Raw genomic sequence first — 21,451 nt, forward strand, 5'->3', positions numbered from 1 at the left:
CTCCCACCCCCCAGCTCCCCCAGCCTCACGGAAAGCCGTACTCCCCTCGAACAGATTGAAAGCATCTGTCGCCCCACGCTACAGACATTCCGACCTGTCACCCCCCTAGAGGTTGAGCGAACCCTAACAAAAATGAAAAGTGGATCACCCTTGGACCCAGCCCCTATCAGGTTCCTCAAGACCGTAGCCTCAGTAATTGTACCTACCATCACGGATCTCATCAACTGCTCGTTCGCCCACGGAACTGTTCCCGACAGCTGGAAGAGTGCTGTGGTCAAAGCACTCTTAAAAAAACCTCAGCTAGATCCATCGGACCTGTCCAACTACAGACCAATATCCCTACTCCCTGGCATCAGCAAAGTCACTGAGAAACTGGTAAACATCCAACTATCCCAGTTCCTTGAAACTAATAACCTGCTCCGACAATCCCAAACCGGATTTCTCCCGGGCCATGGAACGGACACCGCACTCCTCGCAGTCATTGAAGAGGCAAGGGGCTTACTGGATTCAGGAGGATCAGTGGCAGTGATCCTCCTGGATCTAAGTGCAGCCTTTGACACGGTCAACCACCGTGTCCTTCTGCATAGACTGGCGAATGCAGGACTTACCGGGACAGCAATCAAATGGATCGAATCCTTTCTTACAGGACGCACTTTTCAAGTGTGGGACGATAACCATCACTCATCCACCCTCCCACTCACCAGCGGCGTCCCCCAGGGCTCTTCCCTGAGCCCGACGCTTTTTAATGTCTATATGGCCCCCCTCGAGGACGTGGTAACACCATTTAACATAAAAATGGTGAGTTACGCTGACGACACCCAACTAGTCGTCTCCTTGTCCCAGTTGATCGACCATCCTGAAAATCTGACTAACTGCCTCATAGGTATCCACAACTGGATGAATGACTCATCACTAAAATTGAATGGGACAAAGACAGAAGTAATGCTACTTGGCAAGCAATGGACAACTATCCCTCCTACACTATGGCCCGATGTGTTCGGAGAAATTCCCCCCCCAAAACGCGAAATCAAGACACTCGGGGTGTGGCTTGAGCCACAGCTCACGATGAAAACCCAAGCAACCAAAACCTCGGGCACATGCTTCGGGCTCATGCGCACGACCCGTAAAATCCTGCCCTTACTCCCACCTATGTCCAGGAAGCTCCTCATCCAGGGACTAGTGCTGTCCCGCCTGGACTACAGCAACCTGGTTTACTTGGGAGCCCCCGAGTCTACTATCACGAAACTCCAGCGGACACAGAACGCGGCAGCACGCATGATTACTAACACTCCCTCCAGAATGTCCGTCAAGCCAGCCCTCAAAGCCCTGCACTGGCTCCCCGTGCGCCAAAGGGTGCACTTTAAAGCAATGTGTACTACACACAAGCTTTACAACGGATCTGGTCCAGCGATCCTTAGTAAAATGATCACACCTTACACAGCAACCAGATCCCTACGATCTCAAAATGAGAATTTAGTCAGCACCCCCAGATTCAAAAGAACCCGCACAGGAGGTCGACAATTCTCCGTTCAAGCGGCTAAGGGCTGGAACGCACTCCCTCGCGCCCTCAGACTAGAATCCAACTACCTTGCTTTTCGCAAAAAACTAAAGACCCATCTGTTTCCTAAATAACACCCTTCGGTCGCCTTCCCCCCTCTCTCCCCCTCACTAGGATTTCAAGTTACATAGCGCGGGGATGCCCTTGGGTCACCAGGCGCTTTAGAAATCGCTAAAATAAAAATAAAATAAAGGTGGCGAGAGGCCATCGAAACGCGTTGATGTGAACTCATCAATAAAGAGCCGAATGAAACAATCCCCCTGGGAGTGCAGTGTGGTTTTTGCCGAAAACAACTTGAACCGTATGCTGAATATATATATAATTATGCACACACACACACACAGCGATAAATTGTCTTTATTATTTTTTAATTCATTTTATTATGTATATGGATAATTTGATGCTGGTTATTTATTGTATATTTTAATAGATTCCTTGATATTTAAAGCCAAATCATGTTTAGATTACATTTACACATGTAATGAGGAAAACTGAACACATTTCTCCCCGTTACACCTCTCTTGGGTGGTTGTACCCAACATTCAGCAAACCCACGTTTACTGCTTTTTGGTAAAGCCAATATTCCCCATGGTATGCCTACCCGACGAACTGTAATGCAATGCGTTACTTTTTTTTTTTACAAAGCCATGTGTGGTGATTCAGATTGGTCCTTGCATTGCTTTGTAAATCTCTACTAACATCTGTTGTTAAATTTGGGCCTGTGTCCTTGGTGTTTTTGTTCTTTTTTTAGGATTTCTATGAATTGGTATAGGGAGGATGTCTTTGGGCTATTGTGGCTTGGAATTTGTTGTGCCATTCTTTCACTGCTTTTGTTTGGCTTCTTGGGCTATGGTACTGTCATAGAAATTCTGCCTTGATACTTTAGAATTTAGTTGCCACCTGTGCCCAGAGTGGGGACGTCTGCCAACACAAGTGTCTTCAAAATAATTTATATGGGGGCCTAGTATTTCCTAATGGGTTTGGTTGTAGGGGCATCTATAAGGAGGTTGCAGGGTTAGCTACTTCTGCGACTGATACATATGCTGAGGCTACTCATCTTTAACTTTCAAAAGCTAATAGGCTGGTTGTTGCATATTGTATACTTAGGGTGTCTCCAAATGCTTTGATTGTAATAGTAATAGCAGCCTTGTATGGCTGTGTTGGGTAGATTTTTAGAATTGTTATTATCATTCCTTGCTCAAAGTCTGTTAAGATTTTTTTGTGGGTAGTAGTTGTTATTCTTTGTTTTAATTTGGCTATGTAGTGTGTAGTAAATAGCCATTTGCTTGTTGGGAAGCAGAGCTTGAATTTGTGTTATGTTACTGTTAGGAGTGGGAGAAATTGATGGAATTTGATGTTGTGGAATTGTGGCATTTGGCGCTATTTTTGTGTCCAAAAATGGATGCTAGGATGCATTTTGCTCTAAGAAAGTAGTGTAACTAAGTACCCATTACCACTCTTACATACTCTTCAGTGATTGCTACAGAGTTTGCAAGGGCGCCATCGCCGAGTGGTATGGAGTGGCTTCCAAATCTTAGAGACCACTGCATATCACTCCACAGTTCATGCCACTCTGCACCCTTACATACTCTTCAGTAACATTGAGGAGTATGTAAGGGTGCTGAGGGGTATGCACCGCTGTGCAGTGATTTTTAAGCAGGGCTTGGAGGGGAACAGTCCCTCTATGTTTAAAAATCACTGCAAATTAAAGTTAAATCTGAAACTATTTTTTAAACATAGAGGGTTTGCTCCCTCTTCTAGCCATCTTTAGAAATTTAAATTTACTGCAGGTTAATTCCATCAGTGGAGTGGCAGAATTTATAAGTAATTCTGAAATACAAGTGTAATGTGGAATTACCAAATTCCTGCGATTCCATCAGCAGAATTAAACATTCCTTCAAGTCCTAATTACTGGTATGAAATTCACCATATATTGTGTATATCTGTGTGAATAGTGAGGGTACGCTTTAAAAGTGACGTGCATCATGCACCTTTGGGTCTGACCAAGTCTGAGGAGGTTATGTCTGATGAACATATTATTATTCTCCTTCACTATGTTTATGAGTTCAATTTTCAGGAATGTCTATACTCTGATATCTTCTGGTGGTTGCAGGGGTTACCTAAAACTCAATTTATAAAGGGGTCAAAAAGGGACTCTAAGTTTAGGGACTACTACACCTCCAATCCCTTCAGAAACTACGAAAAACTAACAGAAGGTGTCAAGTCCATTGAGAAAAGGAATAGCGAACCACTAACCGCTGTGAAGGGGTGCATGAAAACCCTCAGGTAATCGGGACAACACCGAGCAGGAGTTAAGAGTTCATCAGCCCACCCTTACTGGCGGAGCATCGTCATCTGAAACTCTAGGGAATAACAGTCTGAGCCCAAAGTCACGGGCCAAGAAGGCTCTGCTGGATGCGCAGCCTGATAATTCCCGAAAGAAGATACTCCTGCCAGGGTTTGTACTCAAAACCTGGGGACTCAGGTGATGTGCAGTGCTCAGGTGTGAATGTGAATTTAAAAATGAATACCAGGGCAAAAAATATGTTTATTGAGAATTACCCAAGTTTCATATCTAAAAACCTATAGTCTTTGAAAAAATAGACTATTTCCTGATTCAATTACGAAATGGTCGACATGTTTCAGCCGAGATGGTCACCTGACCCGGCTTTCTTCAGGACCAAAAGATAAGAAAGATGCTACTGCAGGAAAAGAATTTCTTGTGAAATGTGAAAAGTGAAAAACACATACAATAAAAGTGTAAACGTCAGATATGATAGTGGCAATAGCCAACCTACCAGACAAGCAATCTCGTGCTTGGACGTAGGAATTATGTCTTCTTTCCTAGAGGGAGAATCCAAAGAGTCAACCATCAGGAAAGGACATTTTTCACAGAGAAAACACAGTATTAGTGGCCGCCATTCAGCAGTGCCTACTCTGCACTGCTATTCTTACCAAAACCTACAGTGATATTACCAACACAATAGTATATGAACCATATTGGAAACTCACCCAACATTTTGTGGGAGAAACGCCTCACCTCACCCGGCTGACTGCTCGGAGATAGAGGCACCGCTCTGTTTAAAAGTGGAGGGAAACAGACAAGTTGCATGTTGATACTCATCTTGTTCAGACTCTTCACACAAACCTTTAAACAATATTGGTAAACCTAAAAACGTCAAAGACCTCTAAAAACCCATGACAGCGCTATTGCAGGTAAGTCAAGAAATGTGTTTATAAAAACTGTCTTCATCAAGTGTGACATGATTAGAATGGGAACTGTAGCGTGACAAATTTGTGTGGAGTTCGGAAAAAATATAACATACAACTGTCTGGTGCCCAAACATATAGGTAACCTAAATTATAGGAAACACAAAGTTGAGACCAAGGGAGTATGATCTGAAATTGCTACAAGTTCTAAGCTGCCCAGCAGGACCCTCTTGTTACTTGCAGTAGACAGCCACTACATGACACCTAAAAGGATCCCTCCTTCCTTACCTGTCCGTCGGTACTTCAGACTGGCCAACGAGCTGTCTGGGAGGTAGCGGCAGACAGGAGGGGGGTCCTTATATATCCGGTTTAATCAGGATAAAGGGTTCAATGGGGATCAGGTGCGGGTATGTCTGTGTTCGCCCGGGAACCGTCGAACAAATAGAGCAGGCGCATAGTCGAAACACCCGCCTCGGAGCATGCGCGCTGCATAAAGCAAGTCGCGCAGGTGTAGATGGCTCGTGTCTCTGTCAGGCACATGCGCGTTAAAGAAATAACTCCCTCACATCAATCGCTAGTCCGAGTGAAGGGCTAATCAAACACTGCAACCATCCCTACGGCTAAGTCAAGGGCGCATTCTTTCACTGCTTTTGTTTGGCTTCTTGGGCTATGGTACTGTCATAGAAATTCTGCCTTGATACTTTAGAATTTAGTTGCCACCTGTGCCCAGAGTGGGGACGTCTGCCAACACAAGTGTCTTCAAAATAATTTATATGGGGGCCTAGTATTTCCTAATGGGTTTGGTTGTAGGGGCATCTATAAGGAGGTTGCAGGGTTAGCTACTTCTGCGACTGATACATATGCTGAGGCTACTCATCTTTAACTTTCAAAAGCTAATAGGCTGGTTGTTGCATATTGTATACTTAGGGTGTCTCCAAATGCTTTGATTGTAATAGTAATAGCAGCCTTGTATGGCTGTGTTTGGTAGATTTTTAGAATTGTTATTATCGTTCCTTGCTCAAAGTCTGTTAAGATTTTTTTGTGGGTAGTAGTTGTTATTCCTTGTTTTAATTTGGCTATGTAGTGTGTAGTAAATAGCCATTTGCTTGTTGGGAAGCAGAGCTTGAATTTGTGTTATGTTACTGTTAGGAGTGGGAGAAATTGATGGAATTTGATGTTGTGGAATTGTGGCATTTGGCGCTATTTTTGTGTCCAAAAATGGATGCTAGGATGCATTTTGCTCTAAGAAAGTAGTGTAACTAAGTACCCATTACCACTCTTACATACTCTTCAGTGATTGCTACAGAGTTTGCAAGGGCGCCATCGCCGAGTGGTATGGAGTGGCTTCCAAATCTTAGAGACCACTGCATATCACTCCACAGTTCATGCCACTCTGCACCCTTACATACTCTTCAGTAACATTGAGGAGTATGTAAGGGTGCTGAGGGGTATGCACCGCTGTGCAGTGATTTTTAAGCAGGGCTTGGAGGGGAACAGTCCCTCTATGTTTAAAAATCACTGCAAATTAAAGTTAAATCTGAAACTATTTTTTAAACATAGAGGGTTTGCTCCCTCTTCCAGCCATCTTTAGAAATTTAAATTTACTGCAGGTTAATTCCATCAGTGGAGTGGCAGAATTTATAAGTAATTCTGAAATACAAGTGTAATGTGGAATTACCAAATTCCTGCGATTCCATCAGCAGAATTAAACATTCCTTCAAGTCCTAGTTACTGGTATGAAATTCACCATATATTGTGTATATCTGTGTGAATAGTGAGGGTACGCTTTAAAAGTGACGTGCATCATGCACGTTTGGGTCTGACCAAGTCTGAGGAGGTTATGTCTGATGAACATATTATTATTCTCCTTCACTATGTTTATGAGTTCAATTTTCAGGAATGTCTATACTCTGATATCTTCTGGTGGTTGCAGGGGTTACTCTTGGGCATTTTTTAGCACATGCCATTTATCTTTTTAATTGGCAATGCCTATCATTTGTCCTGCTGTGTGCTCAGGAATGTTGGGGAGTATATTTTTGAAGATTCTTGCTGTGGAACTCCGGGCGCTAGTGCTTGCTACTCTCAGGTCTTGAAAAACATTTCTTACATTTATCTATCTATCGCTGTTATATTTAGGATTAATTATGACATAATTTCTAGTTGTAGCACCGCCCTATCAAGCATTAGCATAGGAGTCAGTACATATGCAAGGTATACTTTTAGGTGGTTGTGCTCTCTTGTCTGAATGGGTATCCCATGTATGATCAGAATATTTTGCCTTTCTGGGAAATGATGAATGTTGATATTTCTGACGTATCTGCAAATGTTATAAATATGTATTTATTACTTAATGTTTAAAATGCTTGCAATTTACAAATAAAAGTTTTAAATGCATTTATCAATTTACATGTAATATTTGCATGACTGCTGTGTTTTTACCTTGCTGCTGGGTTTCTTACTGTGTTTCATCAAGTTGTCGCTCAGGTGGTGGCTTATTTTTATTAGATAGAGAAAGTTGTTTTTAGTTTAACATTTAAAACATGAGTTATGTTAGTTTTATGGGCGTTTAATTGATAGCCGATTTTTAACTTTTAGTTTTTTTTTTAGGTATTTAAGTTTTAGGGCCTGATTATGAGTTTGGCGGTTCCACCTCTGCCATCGCATAGGATTCACCGCTGCTGACTAGGTGATCCGACTGCCCTATTACAATGCATGCAGTTTCATAGACGAAAGACCTCCATAGTCATCCTTCCGACAGGACTTCTTGGCCTTGACGGGATAAGACCAATGTCTCTGTCGGAGGGGGAACCACCAGCGTTACCACCGGCCCAATTACGATGTGCCTTTCCAACGGCGTGACTGTGGCGGTCCAACCACCACATCTGAGCTGACAGAAAGGGAGGTATTTAAGGCTGAAACTCACCTGTACTCAGCTTCCCACATCCTGCGCCGCCATGGAGGTGATCATACATGTACTGCCCCTGCTGCTCCTGCTTGATGACGTCCAAAACCCACACTGTTGTGGATGCAACTGATGGTTAGCCACACTCTGACCCGTTCCCATAGATTTCTCGGCAAATAGATGCCCTGCCATGGACCTGGCAAGGCGTTTGGGATCCCTGGGCCAAACATATTTTGTGGGCCTCTGTTGAAATTGTTCTCAATATATGATCCAATTACACCTCTATGATGCCCTCTTTGACCAGGTAACTGACACTGTACAGGCACACACTATAAAAGTCAACATGTTTTCACATCTTCTAATCAGGGATAATGACATCTGCATTAAAATGTGTCACACAACAGCACCTCCTCCTCAAGATCACACCTATTGATCTCTGTGACACCCTCACATTGCGCACATGCTATGTCCTATTGTGATTTCAAAGATACATCTGTATGGATATGTCATGGAACTCAAACACACCTTCTCCCATAAATCTCTGTAATGGACTCTTACACATCACCTATGTCAAAAGGTAATGTCAGGTAAATGGGATTTCAAATAATCAGTGTGAGAAGCATTCAAAGGGCACAATGTAAAGACTCTCTGCAGAATAGGTTTTCCTCTACCAGAGGACCCATGGAAGGCAGGGGGCCCTGGGCCATAGTCCACTTTGCACATGCCTCAAAAGTCAATACCTCTATGTGCAAAGAACCCGTGGCTTGAAGTGTATCAGGGACAACCAATAGCATAACCAAGCTTCATGCATATGGGGATGTTTTGTAAGTGCAAGTCAAGAAAGCAAACACAGCACTAACAGCATTTGTCACATTATTATAAAGTAGATGTGAGGTATACATGCACAAATGGACACATGTCAATTCAAATTCCTAATAAGGTATGATAATTTAACATGTGTGGCTGGACTAACTTGCACATATCAAACACATATCCAACCTATATCATAGGGAGAACTGTAAATGACGTTAACATTGACCAAGCCAAGCTGAAATACTTACCATATGAAATACAACCCAGTGCAATGTCAGCACCAATCAGAGTTCATCCCACATATCCATCCATTGAATAATTCCCCTTGTCCTGTGTGACTCCAGCACCTGTTCCAAGGTCAGATCATACTAACCACTGGAAATAGACTTATGTGTAATAAACAAAGCAAATGTTTTATTTTGAAAAACAATTGCAACTAGTAAACCAAAGGCCAATGGCCAGTCCATTTTCACATAGTGTGGTACAGCACACTGCTGTACCACTAAGCTTGCCCTTAATTACACTGCCAGGGAACCTCCTCACAAAGGGGCATCTATTGGGCATGGCAAGTACCTCGAAAAGTTTTCTTGGGAGGGGGACATTTGAGTTTGGGAGGGGTGTCCTTGGGTTTGGAACGTGGGTGTTTGGGAGAGGAAGGGGTAACTGATGTTTAGGAGGGGGAGGTTGGGAGTTTGAAGCATTGGAATGACAATTTGAAGGGGGACCTTGGAAGGGGTGGATGGGTCTGTACTAGGTGTGAATTTGGGGGTGGGTTTGGGGGTGCAGGTGTAGGAAAATTTGTGGAAAGGGTGATAGGTGGGTTGGGATGGCATAGAACCAAGTGAAAGGTTGGATCCTCAGTGGGGCACCTGGGAAGGACTTTGAGAGGAAGTGGAGTCTTGGAGGTAGAGGGACTGTCAGTTGCTGATGTGGTTGGGACTATTGCAGGTGCAGGTGCAGGTGCGTGTGTGTCAGGTGTATATGCTGCAAGTATGGGAGTGTCTTCTTTCTCATGTGTCTGTTGGGTGCGTAATTGTTTCTGTCTGAGTTTCTTAGGTGTGTATAGTGGGAGTGATGTGTTTGTGGCTGTTGGTGCAGTGGAAGTGCAGAGTGTGTGTTGTGACTGCTGATAAGGTGATGACTGTGGGTGTGGATTTCTGTGTTGTTTGTATGGATGTGATGGTGGTTGTGGTGGTGCATGTGGGTGTGAAGGTGTCTGTGCTGGATGGGGATGTGGTGGTGTGTGGTGTGTTCATGCACTTGTGGTGTTTTCTGTGCTGTGGGATGATGTGATGGGGAGAGGTGTGCACATGGGCCACCCCTAAAAATGATGGGTAAATGCCTGTGTGTAACACACAATGTTGGCAATGTACCATGTATGACTCTGGCCAGGGCTCACCTCCTTCTCGCTGCTGTTGGGCCCACAACGGCCCACAAAGCTCCGGGTAGGCAACTACCAGTATGCGGGCAATTAGGGGGTTCAGGGTCCGGTGTGGTCCCCGCCCACATTGGGAAAACATCCCCAGCTGGACCTCCATGATCTTTGGGGCCAGCGCCTCAGGTCCTCTCACATCTTACGTCAATGGACTCTGCACTGGCAAAAGACCCCAAAGATCTGCATCTTCCGGCCGCAGGCTTTCAAAATGGGCTGCTTCTGAGAGGCGTTGACATGTATGGATACAATAGATGAATACACAGATTATAACTGCAAGTTTTAGGATATCTTTTTAGTTGACACACATTTTGTAGACACCTAGCACAAGAATTAAACAATAGTTAACACATTTCATGTGTCATTCTCACATGCTAAGCACTACAAAGACATGAATACACACTTTTGTAATGATCTGCTGACTATCATCAGCCCTGGTCATGACCTACACTGACTAAGCCAGCCCACTACGATCATGTAGCCCAGGGCCATCTTACATGAACTGTGATGTTAACTACTATGCAACACAACACACCAATATGACCTTCTGAAGGTTAATCTACTTGTGCATGACTGTACAGACACCTTTACAGCCAGGCCCATTGACCTGATGCATAAGGTCCATACAGGCCGGTACCATAGCATAGGCTAGTACACAAAGGGAGTCACTGTTCCTTGTAGAGGATGAAAGAAGAAGAAACTTTTTTTCATGTGCTACTCTATCTGTGGGGGCCTGTGTGTTCTCATCATAATGCCCTCACACACCCTGAAGGATGTCATGCTTCATCATTCAGGCCTTGCTCCTTGTTGGGCTCGCGCTGCAATGGCCTACGGGTCCCCCGAAGAGTCTCTTTATCGGAGATTTTCTGATGAGAAGCCGTTTGGGTGTGTGGGTGTAAGTGGTAGTGAAGTCTAAAGTGGTGTGTTAAAAAATTACTGGAGGGAGAGTGGGTACTATTTATTAGGGTGATCCCTCTGTCATTGTTAAAACAAAGGGGCATATTCTCAAGGATCTATCGCCGAGTTAATGGCACTTTATCGCAGCCAAAGTCACGATAAATGTATCGCCCCATTCACAAGTTGGTGCAAACAGCCGATACCACCAGTTTACCTGCGATAGCATCCACAAAAAACATTGCCACAGATGACCCCTGTAACTATCGCTAATGAGATGCAGAGTAGGCGTTCCCAAGCAAAAAGCTGCGACAACACCACACCTCAACATTCTCAATGACTAGTCAGATCGGCGATAAGACCACAAAACAGGCAATAAGGCGCTTTAGTAGCAGGAAATTTACACCTGCTCTGACCTGGTGTAAAGTCGGATGACAACCTGCACCATCAAAGGGAGCCAAGTCCAGAGCCACACATGATGAACAATAGATCAATGGAGCCACCGACCATTCATCCCGGAGCCCCGAGAGGGCAACAACACCCACTGCCACCACCCCCAGGACTGCCACCTACTCCCCAGACCTCCCCCGCAACCCCCCGGACCACCACAGAGGCAGTGCAGACAAAGGCAGAGGACCTTCAGGAAACACATCAGCCTCACAGATCTAACACCAGACAATGTCAATGCCCACTACAGGCTCAAAAGGACAACCATCCTCTGCATCCTGACCATCATTGCCCACAGGCTGATGGTACCAACACAGAGGACAATCAACATCCCACCTCAGACAAAGCTGCTGGCTGTGCTGCACCTGCTGGTCTCTGCTACCTCCCAACCAACAACCGCCAGAGTCGGAGGAGTCTCACAGTCAGTCCCATCCATGTTCCTCACACCTGTCCTGGATGCCATCATCACCTTGGTACCCCAGTACCTATACGTCCCCCACATTGTGCAGGAACAGCTGGAGACCAAGCAAGGACTATACGCCATAGCTGGATTCCCGCACGTGTTGGGGGCAATCGACTGCACACATTTCCTACTTTTGCCCCCTGCCGACACTGCACGCCATTACCGCAACAGAAAGCACAAGCATTCCATCAATGTGCAGGCAATAGTGGACCACCGGGGACTCTTCACCAAAGTCGTCGCCAACTACCCAGGCAGTGTGCATGATTCCTTCATCTTCCGACAGTCCATCATCAACCAGTGCTTCATGGATAGCACCTATGGGAATGCACTGCTCGTTGGTAAGTACCAAATGAACACACCACACACCTCAACTCCACAATCATGCAACTCACAACTCTGGCAATTTGCACGTTACAAAATCACATACAACATGCCAAACAACATGCCCACCCACCAGACACGACAGCACAACTTACTGTGGCAACCTGGGCTAGCCATGTACATGAGCCATCAAAGGCATGGCACCTCAGCCACACAATTGTGGAATGTGGGGAGAGGTGGGAACCAGGCATGTGCGCAGGAGGCAAGTGACCCATGAATGAGAATGTACACAATGGCAAGTGTGGCGGAGATGTGTATGCAGGCCACAGACATATCCATGTCTACGTGCACTGCTGGTGTTTGGAGTATAGTGGACAGTGGGCGCAACCATATCACCCCAGCCAGTGGGGAAGATCGCGGAAATGTAGCTTGTGATGTCCCCCCCATAAGCGTGTGCGGAGTGGGCTGGCCCGGCGTTCGCCAGGCCAGCATAGGGGTGTGAATAAAAAGCACATAGCTCTGGGTGTGGTTCTCTTCCGGAATGGCCAACGTGTCTGCCAGGGCGGCGCCTCCCACCCTGCCACGAGGACGACGCCATCGCAGTGAGCGGTGTTGCCTGCGATCCTGTGCATCTGCTGCACCCTGGGCTGCTGGTCCCTGAACGTGTCATGCCCACCCCTGCGCAGCCAGGCCTCACTGTCCACCTGCGGACACTGGCGTGTGTCAAAGAGGGCCCACCACGTGCAGGCACAAGCTCCAATGCCGAGGCCCGCGACCTTGGCAGCCTCCTCAGACCATCACGGCCTCCGCGACACAGGCCCGCTGTACTCCTTTCTCATTGACGCACTCTACCGCTGCCTCCGGCCTACATTACAGTCAAGTAGGTCACACATTAGGAACTAAGGAGCAGATTTACAAGCCCCTTGCGCCTCATTTGCGCCACCGTTTTGTCACTTCAGTGACGCAGCAGCAGAGTAAACCTTGTGCCACGTTGAGCCCTATTTACAACATGACGCATCTAGGGAGATGCATCACGTTGTAAAGCCCTGCGCCACATGAAACCTGCGTCAGGTTTCATGTGGGCTTTACGGCGCAGGTGGGTGTTTCCTCGCAGGTACGCCTCGTAAACATGATGCAGTGAAATCTATAAGATTTCACTGAGTCACTTTTATGGCCATGCTGCGTCAAAACCCTGCGCCTGCATGAAGCAGGCGCAAGGAGTGACGCAGCATGATAGGCATGGGGCGCCCCCGAGCCTTGCTGGAGCCGCGTCGCGCTTGCGACACAACTCCAGCAATGCGCCACCTTTATGACGGGGATGTGACACGCATCTGCCCATCCGTGCGCCATGGCATGTCGCATTGTAAATGCGGCACATCAGTGGTGGCGCACGGGTGGTTTTGCCTGTCGCAAGCGTTCTGACGCATCCCTGCTGATTTGCAGAGATGCGCCAGACTTTGTAAATATGCCCCTGAGTCTTGATTATGCTATGGCAGAGTGCACACTTTATGGCTGAGTTTATATCACTGTACTCCCTTCGATGTGGTGCCACCAACTCTGTGCATAGCATTCAACCGACACCTGTCTGTGGTCCCTTGATAACTACTGCCTTTGGCCTACACTGCGGTTGAGTAGGTCCCACATTTGGGACTGAGTCTTGATTTCTGCATGGTGGAGTTCATATCATTGTACGCAAGGAGACAAGTAAGAGGAAGACGTGGTTCAGTCCGGAGGAAAAAAGGATCATCGTTACGGAGGTGATCGAACACTGCAAACAACTGCTCTGGTGTCACTAACTCTGTGCATCGCGATCCAACGACACGTGGCTGTGGGCCCCTGCTGACCGATGCCTCTGGCCTACACTGTTGTCGAGTAGGTCACACATTGGGAACTCAGTCATGATTTATTAATGGCAGATTTAATATCATTGTACTGGCCTTATCGCAGACTGCATCCCCTTTCCACTCCGGTGCCACAAAGTCTGTTCCCCGACATCCATGGACACTTTCTGGTTGAACTTTGGTGGCAACTGAGTCTATGGACTGGGGTTTGTATTCATCATCATGTCGGTGATACTGACTTTGTGGCAAAAAAGAGGCTGTATCATTCCACTCCTCCATTTGCCGCTTCCGGCCGGCTTCTGCCCTTTGCATCATGCCCTGGACGACACCTTCCACCGTCCCCCGCAAACCTCCACTACATTCACCTTTGACATCAACGAGCACCCACTCAGCTCACGTGGACCTATCTTACTGCACCGCAAGTCATCGTCCCGTGGCAGTGTGCCTGTGCCGGCTGCAGTGCATCCAGGGCCACTAACTCTGTGCAGCTCAAGTCCTGAACCCTGTCTGATAGCATATTGGATGGCCTCTGGGTCGATGGACTGGGGGTCATCAAGGCCATGTGTCTGTGGCCCTGCGCTGTCCACTGCTTCCGGCCTCAACTGCGGTCCACCAGGGCTCACACATCAAATAGAGTCCTGACCTGCGCGGACGTCGCATCACCGTAGGATGCACACCCCACCACCGCCAGGACCAACTCCAAACAACATGTGCCAGAGTCGGAAGTGCCTTACTGCCAGACATTCAGAGTTGCCCACACCTGTCGTGGGTGCCATCATCAGCTTGATACCCTGCTCTGCTCTTCAGGTGCCACTAACTCAGTGCACCACATCTCATGGACCATTCTGGTTGCATATTGGGGGAACACTGTACTTTCAACGGCTACCACCATGATGCTTCACAGTTGTTTCTGTTATGCTGGTGTTTTCTTTTTCCGCTTTAATTGTGATCACTGTTCAAGTTGTTGCCAGCACCAGTGACTCCATGTGGGCTGAATTAAACTGACACCACACACATCCAGCAGATGTGTCACTGTACATGTGACCCTGGCAATAAAGTTGTCGAGCAGACGTGCCCGTAGCCAGTTCAACGAAATATCTGAGTGTGTTTGTGTGCTCATAATGTATGCATTAGGGCCCCGGGCCATACCAAATTACATTGTGCCGTGTACAGCGGACGCAGCCATGTCACCGCAGGCAGCGGGTGAGATCTTGCACATGTAGCTTTGTCGTCCCCCATTCAATACGTAAGAGGAGTGAACTGGGCCGGCGTAAGCCAGTCCAGCATGGGGATGTGGATGATTATCCCGTGGCTCACGGTGTGGTTCAGTACTGGAAATGTGCAACGGCATGTGTCTCTGTCGCAGTGTGGGTCTTTGTTGGGGAGTGTAGGTGGTCCCTGATGGGACTTAGACACCCACATATGTGATCTAGTTCGGCTTCCATGAGGTAGAACCCAAACCCGCACCTGTTCGGCCACCCCCTTCTGGCAGTCTGACACCTGGCCTTGGAATGCGATGTGTGCTTTAGTGGGCAGCTGGGAGCCAGCCATGGTGGTGGGTGCGGCCAGCTGTTTTGTCTGTGCAGGGGGTGGGGTATCCTCGATGCAGCTGGGCTGCCCTGTTCCTGGAGGTCGATTGCCTAAGATGTCCATGGACTGTTGTAGGGCATTGGTGTCGGAAGTGTGGAGGTCCTCTTCAACATCACTGTAGAGTTGTCTGGTCTGCTCTGCTGGAGGTGTTATTTGTCCCTCTGCAATGTGAAGGAAAGATGCTTGTTGACATTGTGTTGACATGTATGTTGACGCATTGTTCAAGTTTACATGCAGAAGGCATGACAATGTACATTGTGCCTGTTTGGGAGGAGCGGACTATTTAATGCGGGACAGTGAACATTTGGACTACATGACGTAGGTGAGGTTGTACACGTACATTTTCATCTCACAGTTTCCTGCTATGTCAGATGTGATTGGCCATTTTCTACTCAAAAGCGGACCCAGTTGTGTCCTCTGTTTTGCAGTGTAAGTGTTGCACTGTGTACCACATTGTCATCCACGTGGATGTGCTGTCATTACTATGTGTGCATTGTGGGAGAGTCGACTTGCAGCTGTGATTTTGCTGCCCCTTATCCCTTGGAGGCGGTGTGCCTTTGACTTTTGTGCTTTTAAGGTGCTGTGATGTTGGCGACTTGGGTCATTTGTGCTCTTGGACGGTTTTTGTACTCTTGTGCATTGTTTGTCTGCAGATGAATTGTTGATGTTAGTGGTTGTTTGTGCACATAGATGTGTCAGAGTGTGACCTGCTCCTTTCTGGATGTGGTCCACACTCAGCCACCTCAGTCTCGTGGCGGGCACAATGTCATGGTGATTGTACTCCAGCCATGCTGCTCATCATGTGGCGTCACTTGCATTGTCAGTGTGGCTCACCAATACACATCTTTGCTGTGTTTCGCAGGGGTGTATGTGTGTGTTGTGGAATTGTTGATGCGTGGGGAGGGACCCCTTTGGGCACATGGTGGACGGGGGCCTACTTGATGTTTGTATGTGTGCTGCCGTGTGCCACGGGGATCAGGGACATGACCCAGGGTCATTGTCGTTGTGCGGTGTGCTACACTTCATTGCGCATGTGTGCCATTGTGCCCGTCACCCCCCGTCCCTCTAGTCCCTGTTTGTTACTCACCCTGTTGATCTTGTGTCACGTCACGTCAAGCAGTGTTCGGACTCCCGACTCCTTGCACCGTCTCCACACTGATGACTGTGACCACCATTTGCTCCAGCTCCTCCTGTGGCACAGGACTCCCACCTCCAATCGCCGTTGCTGCCTTCCTGTTGGCAGTGGGTTCTGCCTGGTTTGGCTTATCACATCGTGCCAGCGCATCTTGGCCTCCTCCACACTCCGACTGCATTCACAATGGAATGCCATTTTTCCATCTGTGTTGCTAATGACACAGTGGAGGTGACGGACCGTTGTTGTTAGTGTTCTGTCACCTCTGTGATGACGATCCGGTTGTCATGCGGACTGTACCCCGTCTTCGCTTCCTCTTCTCCTTGGCCTTCCCCGATCCCAAGGTTCCTTGCAGGTGGTCTGTGGGGCTTGTGGGGTTCGCCTTGACCTGGGCACTCGTTCCGGGTGAATCCATGTTGCTACGCAGTTTATTTTGTTTTTGGTGTGTTTTTCTTGTTCTGCTTTTATAGTGCATTTTCCTGCATGACGCGTGGGAATTGCAGGCCTGTCGCTGGTTATTGCTGATTTTTGTATCACGGTTGGCCTCATCGCAACTTTATTTGCGTTTCGCATTTTTGCGGCGTCGCATTAATTGTAACACGGTCATTTGACACATTATCGTGGGACTATCGCATGGTGCAGCCAGGTTGAGAATACTACATTAACACGTTGTTTTCCCGCGATAGACTGCGATATGCAAAGTTGCATCAGGCTAAATTTGCGAGGGGTATCACACGTTCTTGAGAATATGCCCTAAAGTGTGTAGTGCTGCTCTAGGGGATAATATGTCCCTCTGTAGCTGGGTATATGTCCCTAATGGACATATATAACGGTCAACATGTTTCGCTCTGTATGTAGCCTCAGAAGGAGATCCAAAGTGCTTCTTCAGGACCAAAGGAAGGTCAATTTTAGTATCAGTGGCGGCCTGAACTAACCAGTGCCACCAAGTTTGTAGAAGGGAGTAGCGTTTCTGAAAAGAGAGAAAGTGTAATACAAAAGTATAGTATGGCTAATATCTTGTCATGATAGGTTGTCCGGGTCATCCATTGGAGGGCCTGGTGCGCATTACCCTTAGCGTAAGTATTATCGCTATAGGTTGGCATAAGTGCATGTATAATAACAGTGATGTGAATAATTACAATTATTTTTCTCAGCTTTGTGACAGATATACATAAATAGGTATAAGATCAATGATTAGATTTTGCCAGTGTAGCTCCATATCCATACGTTTACTCTGTTGTTCATACAGTCCCGCTAGGTAAAGTACCCAGGTTGATGTGACTCTATAAAAAGGCAAATTCATAAGGTAAGTATATGAACCATAGCTATCTAGGTAGATAATACCGCAAAGTAGGCCCCACCATTGATAGCAAACCTCTAGACACTGTTGTCTTGTTTTTTAAAAAATACATCATGTTTCTCACCCTTTAATATTAACTTCACCGATGTTCAATTACCCAATGCCAGGCTACCCAGTAGCACCACCACCATGGTATCCACGCTACCATGGTCCACCACCACCTCACCCTTTTTACCAACAACAACAACGCCCTCCTTTTTGGAACAGAGGCTGGGGCAGAGGAAGAGGCAGGCGAAAAAACGAGCAAAAACAAGTGAAATGGTCGGAGGATGAGGAACAACACAGGACAAGGAGCCAAACCAAGAAAAATTAGTGGTTAACCTGTCTAACAGGACCCTAACACCAACAGAAGAATCAGTCCTACAGAGAGGACTAGGCTTTGTCCCCACTCCCAGAGAGGACCCGTTTAGACTCATTGGTGAACTACACGCATTTTTCCGGCAATTACGTCTGAGATCCTTTTTCCAGACGCTGGACATGAACAAGATGGACACAACCACAGCAGATACAAGCCTATATAGCCCATCAAAATTCACGCCTACCACAGCAATGACTAGCACCAAGATACTGACCTATGAAAAGGCGGTACTACAAGACATAAACGGCTTACAATCAAAAAAAGTTTATAACAACCTACCTACAAGAGAGAGGAAAGCCCTTGGAGACCTCAACAGTGATCAGACGATTACAATAAAACCTGCAGGCAAAGGCGGAGCAATTGTCATTATCAACACTGACGACTACAACAATGAATGCCACAGACAACTGGCACACGACAGATACTATAATAAAAAAAAATACTCAGATTCCCTCACGAGAAGAATCACTATCTCAGTAATTGAAGCACAAACGAATGGATGGATTAGCAAGAATGAAGCAGAATTCCTAGTGAACTCCAAACCTACAGCCCCATACTTCTATATCTTGCCAAAAATCCACAAAAACATCATGCCTTCACCTGGAAGACTAATAGTGTCTGGGATTAACTCTATCCTTGAACCACTCAGACAATACTGTGACCACTTCCTACGACCATTAGTACAAGCAACACCGTCTTACCTCAAAGACACAGTAGAAACCATCAACCTAACTGAGCAAATAAGGGGACCGGAGGAAATCACCCTGCTAGTAACCCTCGACGTGGAAGCATTATATACCAACATCCCACAAGAAGCTACACTGAGAGTAGTTGAAGAAAGTCTAAGGAACCATGACTTGGCTACACCGCAACCAGTAAATTTTATCCTGGAATGCGCAGAACTAGCCCTAAAGAATAACTTTTTCAAGTACCAAGATCAACACTACCAACAAATCTACTGAACTTGTATGGGCAGCACTTTCGCGCCGTGCTTAGCATGCCGATACATGGCCCATTTTGAGGCAGAACACATCCTACCAGCTTCCAACCCCTTCAAACCAGAAATAAAAGAGTGGAAACGTTATATAGACGACATACTCATGTTATGTACAGGCACAAAAGATCGCTGCATGGAATTCCACACCCGGATTAACAAACAGGATCCTTTCCTAAACTTTACACTGACCACCTCAAGTGAAGAGATCCCCTTTCTGGACCTATTAATCTTCCAACAAGATGGAAAACGTTTTACCAAAACATACAAAAAACCTACAGACCAAAACAGTTTACTAACCTATGACAGCCATCACACAAAAGCCTTAAGACAGAATCTTCCATTTGTACAATTTCTGAGGCTCAGAAGAAACTGCAGCAATACCACGGATTAAGAAACACAAGCTGCAGAACTAGGCAACAACCTGAAACAGAGGAACTATCCGCGGAGAATCAAAAAGAATGCGCAGAAAGGCAACAATCACCGGGAAGCATTACTAGAAACTCTTGAAAAACCAAAGCATGAGACAAATACATGTGTGAAAACCTACACACCACAATCAAATGAAGTAAAGAAAATCCTACTAAAACACTAGAACATCCTGCACGTAGGAAGGATGCAACTGGAGCGCCCAAGATTCGCCTTCAGATGTACACAGAATATTAAAGACATGGTCGTGCACACAAGGCCACAGGGTAAACAACTGGACAATCAAAGGACACTGTGGGACCTCCCAAAAGTCAAAGGGCATTACCCATGCGGAACATGCAAAATTTACCCCCTAACAACACATACCACAACTCTACAAATAAACAATCAGGAGTGGACACAGAAGAAACATACAAGCTGTATAATGTGTACATTTCTGTTACAGATGCATGTTAACACCACCATGGGGATTATAGGTGGATATTGGACAGTAGACAATTATTATGTGAATTATGTTTAATGCTATCTGAACTAGTTAAGTTTTCTCTCATTACTTTTGGGTTACTCTGCATATATGTTACTCTGGACAGATAGATAGATAGATAGATAGATAGATAGATAGATAGATAGATAGATAGATAGATAGATAGATAGATAGATAGATAGATAGATAGATAGATAGATAGATAGATAGATAGATAGATAGATAGATAGATAGATAGATAGATAGATAGATAGATAGATAGATAGATAGATAGAAAGATGGTTATACCAAATGCATAAAAAATAAAAATCACTATAAAAAATGTAAACAATTCTATATTGAAAATATTTATTTATTAATTAATTTCACCGATATAAACTACTTAAATATTAAAAGCTCAAAAAGCACACTTACTAAAAATAATATAAACATTAAAAAAATACAATATATATTATAACAACTAAAAGAATAATATTATAAATTCTGTTTTACCCATATTAGGAGGAGTGTTCAACTCTGAAAGCATTAACTATACTATCTTCATCCTAGTTTAAGCAACGGTAGGGAAAGTGTTGGAATTCGAAGAGGTTATATTTATTATTCCCACTCCAGTAAAAGCAATAGTAGAGAAAGTATTGGATTTCCAAGGGTTTAGATTTACTATTCCCAATCCAGTATAAGCAACAGGGGGTAAAGCGTTGACATTGGACGAGTTGCATTTATTATTCCCACTCCAACCTAAACACCAGTAGGACCTCGAGGGGTTAGATTTACTATTCCTACTCCAGTCTAATCAATAGTATGGAGAGTGCTTGACTTTTGAGGGGTTACATTTACTAATCTCTTTGCAGTCTAAGCAACAGTCGTGAAAGCGCTGGATTTCATAGAGTTGAGATTTACTATTTCCATTCCAATCCAAGCAACAGTGGGAAAGTGGAAGAATTTGGAGGGCATAAATTTACTATTTCCGCTCCAGTCCAAGCAACAGTAGCGGAATGTGTTGGACTTCAGAGGTGTTAAACTTAGGGCCTGATTATGAGTTTTGGCAGTGCTGGAGTGGGCTGCATGCCACCACCATGCTCCCGCACAGCCAAAACTCGCCACTGGTCGCCCACCGGATTACAAGTACTTTTGTGGTCTGGTGGGCCGGTGGCTTTGTTGTCCAGCAGTGGTACAGGTTAAAGGCTCATAGTGAGCCTTAAACTGCACCACTGCTTGACCGC

The sequence above is a fragment of the Triturus cristatus genome, chromosome 9 (genome assembly GCF_964204655.1).
Source record: "Triturus cristatus chromosome 9, aTriCri1.1, whole genome shotgun sequence".
Taxonomy (NCBI): Eukaryota; Metazoa; Chordata; class Amphibia; order Caudata; family Salamandridae; genus Triturus; species Triturus cristatus.